The 9,329-nt window shown below is 40.6% G+C and overlaps 1 long non-coding RNA gene across 2 annotated transcripts; it reads right to left on the bottom strand.

The window, feature by feature from the left end:
• Positions 1-225: 225 nt before the first annotated feature.
• On the bottom strand, positions 226-9,121 carry LOC110529562. 2 transcript variants are annotated; one of them, XR_002474414.2, is made up of 3 exons: positions 8,978-9,121; positions 972-1,108; positions 226-878 (listed from the first exon to the last, which is right to left on the bottom strand). It is a non-coding gene; the product is annotated as an uncharacterized LOC110529562 (long non-coding RNA). The 2 variants fall into 2 exon arrangements; XR_005052831.1 differs by lacking the exon at positions 8,978-9,121 and having other exon boundaries at positions 972-1,208.
• Positions 9,122-9,329: the final 208 nt, after the last annotated feature.

The following is a 9,329-nucleotide window of genomic DNA, read 5'->3' as shown; positions in this document are numbered from 1 at the left end:
GAGTCGCCTGTGGATTTGACCGCTCTAACACAGTTCCACATCAAACACTGCCGAAAAAACTGCTATGTGAATATACTGTGTTTACTGCACTATCATTATAAAATATTTTTCTGCAAACCAACCTAAAGGTCCAGTGTCTTAAAACATGGTATTACATTGAAATATATACTATATGTTAAATGATGTGGTACTACTCTAATAAAACACTCAAGCAGACATACATTGTATTAAAATGTGCTGTAATTGACAAACAGCTTCCCATTTCCTCAAGCATTTACGCTAATGCCTTTCTAGAGAACATGTCACGAGGTGTTTGCATTTGATTGGAACGAGTAGGCCTATTCGAATTCATTCCAAAAAAATGTTTTCGAACTCATAACCAGTGGTTTTACTAAAGACTCACAGTTTAAGAGGTAAAACGAACTAAAAAGAAATACAAACGTGCATCTTCTGATACGTCACGTGAATCATACAGGTGAAATATGTGCACATTCAGAAACGTTCATTAAAAACAAATGACTCAAAATCTTTCCCAATTTCTATGTAGAATAAAATGAGCACTTTAGGAGTAAAACAGGGCGCACGTTTTGTTTTTAACGATAGCCCAGCTTTTGCTTCATTATTCCACAGCTCCCGAACCAGAAATCCTGCATTTTCCTGTGAGGAACAGTGGCTACCACAACATTATGGACACATGCTGAGTGTAGCATCATTCAGTGAAAATGTTGAAGTCACAAGGAGGAGCCTGTTCTTGGTTTCTTGGTCTCTGATCTAGACAACCCATCACCTCCAGCTTCCATGTGGCCAGCTCTCTTCGTTCAGACTCTTCATAAACCGGACAACCTCCGGGTGGTGGAATCAGCCCGTGGAGGGAGAGACTGAAAGAAACAAACATTTTACACCACCTTAACATAGTCCATAGAACCGATTATCAGCCCTCATTACCAAGTTAAAGGAGAGATAGTACCTACCTTGTGTGAAATCAAATAATTATTGTAGCCTGCCTGGTTTCTCCTCCAGATCCTTGTACTCATGGGCCGGCAGAATCCTCTCTAGCGGGTCAAACTCTCGCAAGTTTAGCCTCAGCGCTCGACTGGCTCTCGTACTCCTGGGGACACAGTGTGGGAGGAGTGTGAGCAGTGATTCAATTAAGCTGGAGCTTATTTAAAAAAAATACAAAATAAACTTTCAGTTGCCCAATGAGTTTAATACATTTCAACATGTTTTTAAAGTCCTCTGAGTTTATGTGGGCAGACATTGGTGTTTAGGCGAACTGGTAGTAAATAAAAGCCTGGCCAGAAATGTGTGTAACGCTCAAATAGAGCCAATAGATGGCATCATAAACAAGGCAATGCACAAACCATAAGCTCAGCACTGTCAGAACAGTTGTTTCAGGCCTACTACTCTACGGCTGTGTTTAGACAACCAGCTCAATTCTGTGTTTTTTTCTTCACAAATTGGTATTTTGAATAATCAGATCAGCTCTGGAAAAGATCTGATGTTATTGCCCGAAAAGACCAATTAGTGGAAGAAAGAATTGCGCGTGCCTGTCTAAATGCAGCCAACTAGTTGACAATGTATGTACAGATTGTTTCTTTGAAATTGTATTTCAATTCTAACACATAAAATATATAATAACATGTTTGTTTTTTATGAGCAATAGAATTTTTATGAGCAATAGAATGCCGCCCAAAATGATACACATTACAATTGGACTCCCTTTGAAGCTGTCTGGTAAATTAAGTTTGGCCTAATGCCCAGGAAATTAGTCTCCTAATCATTATACCAGGAATCTCTCTCATATTCGAAAAATGCCTTTAACTTGGCATTATGACGTCCGACCTATTCACGTAGTTTCCCAAAGTGTGTGAAAACAAAGTGCATGAGAAACAAAGTTTCTAAAGGAATCTGTTTGATAGTCAGATACATGTTGTGGAAATGACTGATTGTGTGTTCATAATCTCCAAGTATTTACAAAGTTAGTATTTAGACGCCTTTCTCCTTCTGTTGCTGTTAAATCTGTTTCCCCTGTGTCTTTAGAAGTAGTGGCCTTGGCACGTCTGACAAGGCATACAATGTGTCTGTTACAGGAACATTAGGATTCCACTCACATTCCATCACTGGCATCTTACTCCAAACCTAATCTCAGTTAACCCAACTAAAGTCTGGCGTAATTGTTCAGATTTATGTTTACGTAGTCTGTCCACGAGAGATGACTCTAAACCAAACATCAACACATTACATGTCAAAGAGCTTATAAACCCTCCTGTTTTATTCGTTTCATGTTAATTAATTATCTTCCTGGTCCAAAATGACCGCCCCATTATAACTGATTATAAATCCATAATAATACATATATTATCACCTAATGTTGTGTTAGGTCTTTTAATCAACTTGTGTTCTTGTGAACATTACACATTTTGAACATCTATTTGCTATTTATGGCCTGTGGGCCTCATTGACCTGAATTCATACAACTCGTTTTTGAGTAACAAAAAGCATAATGTATGGATTATTTTGACTATAACAAATACTCAGATGAAACATATTGTGCTATTTATCACAGAGTACTTTCTCCTCTAATGCATCTTCACTGTCAGTTTCCTGGCCTCTATCCTCCTCACCAGTGTCATGATCAAAGATATGATCAAGAGCCTCACATACAGTATATCGTTTGGTCATCCTGCTCCCACAGAACGAATTGTGAGCAAGGCCTCGAAAAAGCTTTACATACCAGAGCTGCGAGAAAAGTTCTATATATTATTGAAACAATGTTGCGATTGTTTGTGAGAATGCCAACAGGTGTGGTTCCCGTGGTGGGGGAAATATTCTATTGGGGAAATGTTCCTGTGGGGGTTGCCATGGAAGCCAAGCCAACACACATGCATGTGGGGGTCTGGGAGAGGAAGTGTGTCCATCTGATGAATGGGCATGTACCTGAACTCAATTTTATACACTAATTGTAGTCTCACCCATTTATTTCTAATGACCGGGAACACCACAGGTGTACAAGAGTTAAATAAAACACCTAACATTTTATGAAAATCATCAACATTTATTTTGTGTGTTCAGATCCCCTGTGTGGACAAAGTCATGGAACCATATGACAATCAGATTAAATGAACTACATTTTTCAGAGATAAAACTTGTAAATCGGTCCAATTCGACAAGAACACAGCAGGAGGGTTAAGAGAGATAGGGGGTGAGGTAGCTGAGATATCTGGTGAAATATTGTGACTTTAACTGTGGAGTGTATTGATTGATGCTTCCCAAAACAATGTACCAAGAAAAAATCTAATAATTGATCTTTCGTCTCTCTGTGTTTCATCATTTTCCTTCAATTCCCTAGAGGCTGAATGTATCTCACCGGAGAAAGCATCAGAGCGAGCGAAACAGCGCCCATCTGTCTCAGTATGTGCAGGCCATCTATCTGATGCTGTCTGGTAAAAAAAAAGCATTGAATGCAAGGGAAGCCATTGAGCATTTGGCTTCCCTTGATCATTTTTTAAATTAAATAATAGCCCATCAGTGTTGAGTGAGTTCAACTGTGAATGGTCCTGGCACACCAAAAAAGACGGTTTGGATTTGGCATCACACCAATCACAAGCCAAACGTTATTTACATTAAAAAAAAAATTTGTTGCATCTCGTTGTGTCGTCGTCCTCCAGTGGCTAGCTAACTAGCTGAAATGTTTTCGTTCCTAAGCTAGCCATGGATGGAGCTAGGGACTTGGCCTTGTGGTTTTACTTAATTCTCCGCACTGGCCAATGATTATAAAGACGATTCTGATCTAACCATAAATTCATACATTGTGCCCCTGGCCTGAGAGGATGGAAGTTCAATATGAAGCTAGATGTAGTAGGCTAATGTTAACTAGCCCAGCCTGCTGCATTGTTTCCAATGAAAGGAAAGGATAGCGAGCAATCATTTTAGCCAGGTAGACTAAGACGCTAAAAAACGAAACGCGTGTACTATATGATAGAGTCATGAAAGAAAACAGGATGGCATTGGCGTTTCAACATGTTTTGTTTTTTTCTACTTTACACACACACACACACACACACACACACACACACACACACACACACACACACACACACACACACACACACACACACACACACACACACACACACACACACACACACACATTTAGCTTATGTTGATTGCACTAAATAGTTTTAGGTGATTTGATGATGTTGAAATATTGAAGTTGAAATGGTGCTGGAATAGTTGGAGGCAACTCCTGTATTCTTTGCGACTTGCAGTAACTCTCTGTGGTTCTAAATCAATAGTTGTTTAGTATTCTGTAAATATCGAAAACAATATCTTGCTTGACCATGCTGAGGCCATGTAACTGTTTGTTACATGCAATATGTTTTGTGGACGTCAGTCTTGTGATGAAACAAAGGTGTGGTTGAATTTATTCTGCCACTGTGTCGGCTTATTGTCTCAGCCTTATACCTATATATCACGGTCACAAGGCATATGAACAAACAGGTTATAGAGCAAATAATGCAATTATCATAACACATAGGTTGTAATATGGCATTTATTTTTCTTGAATTGGCTTCCCCGGGGATTTTACCCACACACCGCTACTGGACTTTTGTGTTCTAAATTGTTGCTAAATCTTCCACCCATGATACTTGGACATAGAATACCCTCCAACATGTTTATTTCTAGAAATAGGCCTATCCCCAACTGAGTTGTGTCGTCTTTGTCTCTCGGTGTCTTTACAACCAAGCAGCTATGAGCCCATATTTCGTCATGATGATGGCAAAGGATATGGGTCTCTTCCTCCCTCTTGGGTTGTAATGCTATACCCAGGGTCTGTGTCCTGTCAGGGAGACAGGGACAGTCTCGTTGGAGGATGTCAGCCTCATCCACCTGTGCCACCACACTTCCTGCCTACACTGTTTCCTCCAGACAGACACTCTATTTAGGGGCATGGTAGGCAAAAATACCCAGCCTGGAAGAGCTCTCTCTGGGGCACGACTTGGGGGTTAAATGGGTTTAATGGATGATATGACCGACCAAAGTGCGTTTTGATATGAATTGTAGAGCATTAGTAATTGAAGTATCAGTAAACTCTGTAGTGTTGTGGTACTGTATGGTAATGTCTATGTTTGAAATGATAGACTATAGTCAGCTTATACTATATCTGTAATTGTTCCCAACTTTGGAATGGGTTGGTGAGCCTGAGAAATAATGCTTGAATAGTTTCCATCGTCATTAGCCCCTAAGTAGACTATTATTATTCACCTTTCTGAATCATTAGTATTGGCTTTCTAAGCTGCTGACAGAGTGACATGTTTTCTTTCTGAGTATGGTTTCATCTTCAAGATGGAACAAGTTCCCAGTTCAGACAAAACCCTGCCCTTTGACATCATTCAAACATCGCCTGCATTCCTGTTAGTCAAGATGCCGTTCATCTGCCTAAAGTTCTGCTAAGAATCTCATATCATATCAATGGGTGGATGTTTCCAATTGACCCCAGGGCAATGTGACGACTGTCAGACAATAACAACATCCACACTGTTCATGTTGTCAAAACAATGATAGCTGCTGCTCCTCTCCTCCCTCTATTTACAGTTCCTTCCTCCCATCCATCCTCTGCTCTGTGGGGTAGAAAATAGACCCAGCCAGTTGACCGACCAGAGGGACAGCTAGGATAGCTAGCTGGTGACTGCTCATCTCTCAGGGGCTGATTACGACCTGAGTCGAGCAAGCGTAAATGGAATATCATTCTGTTTTTAGGCACTATTCTCACTAAGTGTATTCTGACCTTGAATGTAAGCATGAGAATAGCATGCTATTCGTTGGGGGTGGAGATCAAAGAGATTAAGGTGTGGCAGAGGTGTTCGACAGATATGCCGTATTCTGACCTTGACTTAATTCCGTAATAATTCCACCAATTTTACGCACGATGAAACAATAAATAAATCTACTTTCTTTTTTCTATAGAAATATCACCAATCTCCATGCACTGTAATTTTAAAATTGATAAGAGCTATTGATAAGAGCTAGGTAAATGAGTAAGCTGTTTGGAAAAGGCGATTCTAAATATAAATCACAATTGTTTTAGATCTATTTTACCGTATAATCGCTGGAGAAAATGTGAAACCAGTCATATGGCAGCAAACTGAAGCATGTAAACATAAGCTTTTCCACAGGGCAGTTTATGAAATGCCGGCCTTATAACCTGGGATGAAGTTTGGAGACCCAAGCTACAGGCTTCTGTAGCCATGCACAAATGACAGTATAGAGCCATACTTACTGAGTTGATTCATGATTTCTCAAATCTTTTAATTATATGCCCAGACGTTTCATAGGGTTTTTTACAATTGGTATTGTTTTAAATATTTGCCACTATCGGTAGCCACCCATATACATTTATAACTGTCATTGATGGTAATGATGTGTTAGCTTCCTTACATTTTGCATCATTACATTACATGGTTGGTCTTTCCTCTGTCATGTTCGTGTGTGTAACGATTGTCGTTGGGAGAAGAGGACCAAAGTGCAGCGTGGTATGAATCCATAATACTTTTAATCCAGAATGAATACACGAACGAAAACCAAACCGTTCTGACAGGTGCACCAAACACTAACCAAAAAATAACTACCCACACCTCATAGTGGGAAAACAGGCTACCTAAGTATGGTTCTCAATCAGAGACAATGATCGACAGCTGCCTCTGATTGGGACCATACCAGGCCAAACACAGAAATACAAAACCTAGAACAAAAACCTAGAATGCCCACCCCAACTCACGCCCTGACCAAACTAAAACAGAGACATAAAAAGGGAACTAAGGTCAGGACGTGACAGTGTGGTTGTTCCTGATGATCGCTAGCAATAGTGGAACATATTAGGCTAATGTATTACAAGTTGTGCAATAATTTGGGACATGGAGTCTATTTGAATCATTATGGAACACAGACCATACATAGCAGTTAAAACCTGGAGGCTGGCTCACGGTTCACAATGACTGGACCGTTGGAACTGTGATGACATGATTAGTGAGGATAATTAGGGTAGATTTATAGAGCTACTCTTCAACCCTTATTTTACACTTTTCTCACCTTCCAATATTTGATGGATTGAACAATTTAATATAGCAACTTTCAGGATGAATCAAACCACTGTATTTTTGATTGACCAATATATTTAGCGGGTAAAGGTGCTCCAAACCTGTTGTTTTATTATTCATAGATATTATAGCATTTTTTTTATTGACCAATTGATGCTGAAAAGGAGATGAATATCCATGTATTTACATGCCTTTCTTTCATTAAGACCTAATATTCTGAAACATTTTCTCCATATATTGTAATCTTTCAAGAAAATTAAAATTAAATGTACACCAAATTTAAAGGGATGGCTTTAAGAAATGTATTATTATTATAAATTATATTTATTCAGCCAGCACAAGGGAACACGCCTGCAAAGCCCATTACGCACCTGCATAAGGTAAGTCTGAATACCAACTACTGAGAAAAAAAAATCAATTTAAACTGTATTTGTCACATGCGCTGAATACAAGTGTAGCCTTTGCGGTGAAATGCTTACTTTCAGAAGTGCGTACGAAAGGCGTGCGTAGGTAAGGCGTACATTTCCTACATCTGAATGGTCCCCAAATGCATTCTCCCATCCTCCATTTTTATGTTTTTGTCTGTATTGCAGTTTGGGTTTTTTAAGACATCCTCCTAACCTTTGACTCCTCAGTTTGACTCTAGTCGCTCTAAATTTAGGGCCTGGCACAAAAATGGTCTGGGAAATCTTTCGGGGGATTTTGCAGCTATCCGGCCATCCTGAAAATCCTCTCGGCAAGAGTGGTGGTGATTGTGAGGCTGGCTGAACGTGGGGACACAGCAAAGTAGTTTCTCATGAGAATGCCGAACCGCCTTGCGTTGGGCTTGCGGGGGATGTTTACGGAGAGCGCCGGCGCAGGGTCTTCCGAGCGAGCATCACTCAGACGTCCATGTTGAAGACCACAGAGGTCTTGCTCTCTGCACCAGACTGTTATTGTAACTCCCATGTCCTCCTCCCTGGCTGGCTACTCTGCTATATATCACTGCCTAGTGTTTTAGCGACTGTTGTTGAGTGACGTTGTAAAGACTAAGAGCGGGCCCCTACACTGAGGGAAAAGGCACAATTAGTAGCACACTTCAGAGTTTCACATATTTGATTTAGCTTGTGATTGTAGCATTTTATTTAGTGGTGAATTTCATTAACAACTGGAAAAACTTATATTTTACATTTTAGTTTTTAATTATTATTTTTTAATTCTCAAATCCTAAAGGTGATATAAGAAGGTTGATTAAACCAGAAAATGTCAGAAATGACGTTAGTGTCTGGTCTTGGTCTATTGATGTGATATTTGGCATGTTAAGCATACTTAGACATGCCTGACTAACAGGCTATGGACAAGACTTCTAGCTAGAATGGTCTCAAGAAGAAGTAAATAAAGTAGTGCACATCCTTTTTGCCTGTGTTTCCTCGGCAACAGGTAATAGATCCTAGGCCCTGGAATCCCTCAGCTGCTCTCTCTGGGTGTTGCCAGAGCGCAGCTTCCTTCCAGTCAGCGACCAGCAACAACAACGCTGCTGTGGAAAACCATGGTGGCAAACAAATAGCATCACTTGCGCTGCCTTGTGCAGAGTCTGTCAGACAGAGGAGGGCTATGTCCCTGCAGGCCTTGTGAATGGGGAGAGGTTAGGGCCAGGGCCGGTGGAACATGAGCCCCAGCAACACTGCTCACTGCACCAAAAAAGAGCAGAGCACTACCTTGAAGACAGCGACCTCGCCCCGGTCATAAACATGGTTTACAGGGGAAGACGGGAAAATCTGTGTTTTTCTGGGAGAGGAGAAGAGGAGAACAGGACTGACTGGGGCCTCAATCACAATTCTGTTTTCTTCTATTCTCTGTGGAGTGGGAAGAAAGGGATATTGTAATTCATGACTACTCACCTAGGATTAAGAGACTTTGAGAGGCCATGTACACTGAGTGTCCTCCCCCCCCAAATTCGTCAGGGCATGAACTCTACAAGGTGTCTAAAGTGTTCCACAGGGATGCTGGCCCATGTTGACTCCAAGACCTCCCACAGTTGTGTCAAGTTGGCGGGATGTCCTTTCGGATGGTGGACCATTCTTGATTGGAAACTGTTGAGCGTGAAAAACCAATCAGCATTACCACCTACTACCTTTATATCCTGTTCAAATGCACTTCAATCTTTTGTCTTGTCCATTTACCCTCTGAATGGCACCCACACAATCCATGTCTCAATTATCTCAAGGCTTAAAAATACTTATTTAACCTGTC

The sequence above is a fragment of the Oncorhynchus mykiss genome, chromosome 8 (assembly GCF_013265735.2).
Source record: "Oncorhynchus mykiss isolate Arlee chromosome 8, USDA_OmykA_1.1, whole genome shotgun sequence".
Lineage (NCBI taxonomy): Eukaryota > Metazoa > Chordata > Actinopteri > Salmoniformes > Salmonidae > Oncorhynchus > Oncorhynchus mykiss.
This window is presented reverse-complemented; position numbering and strand designations above follow the sequence as displayed.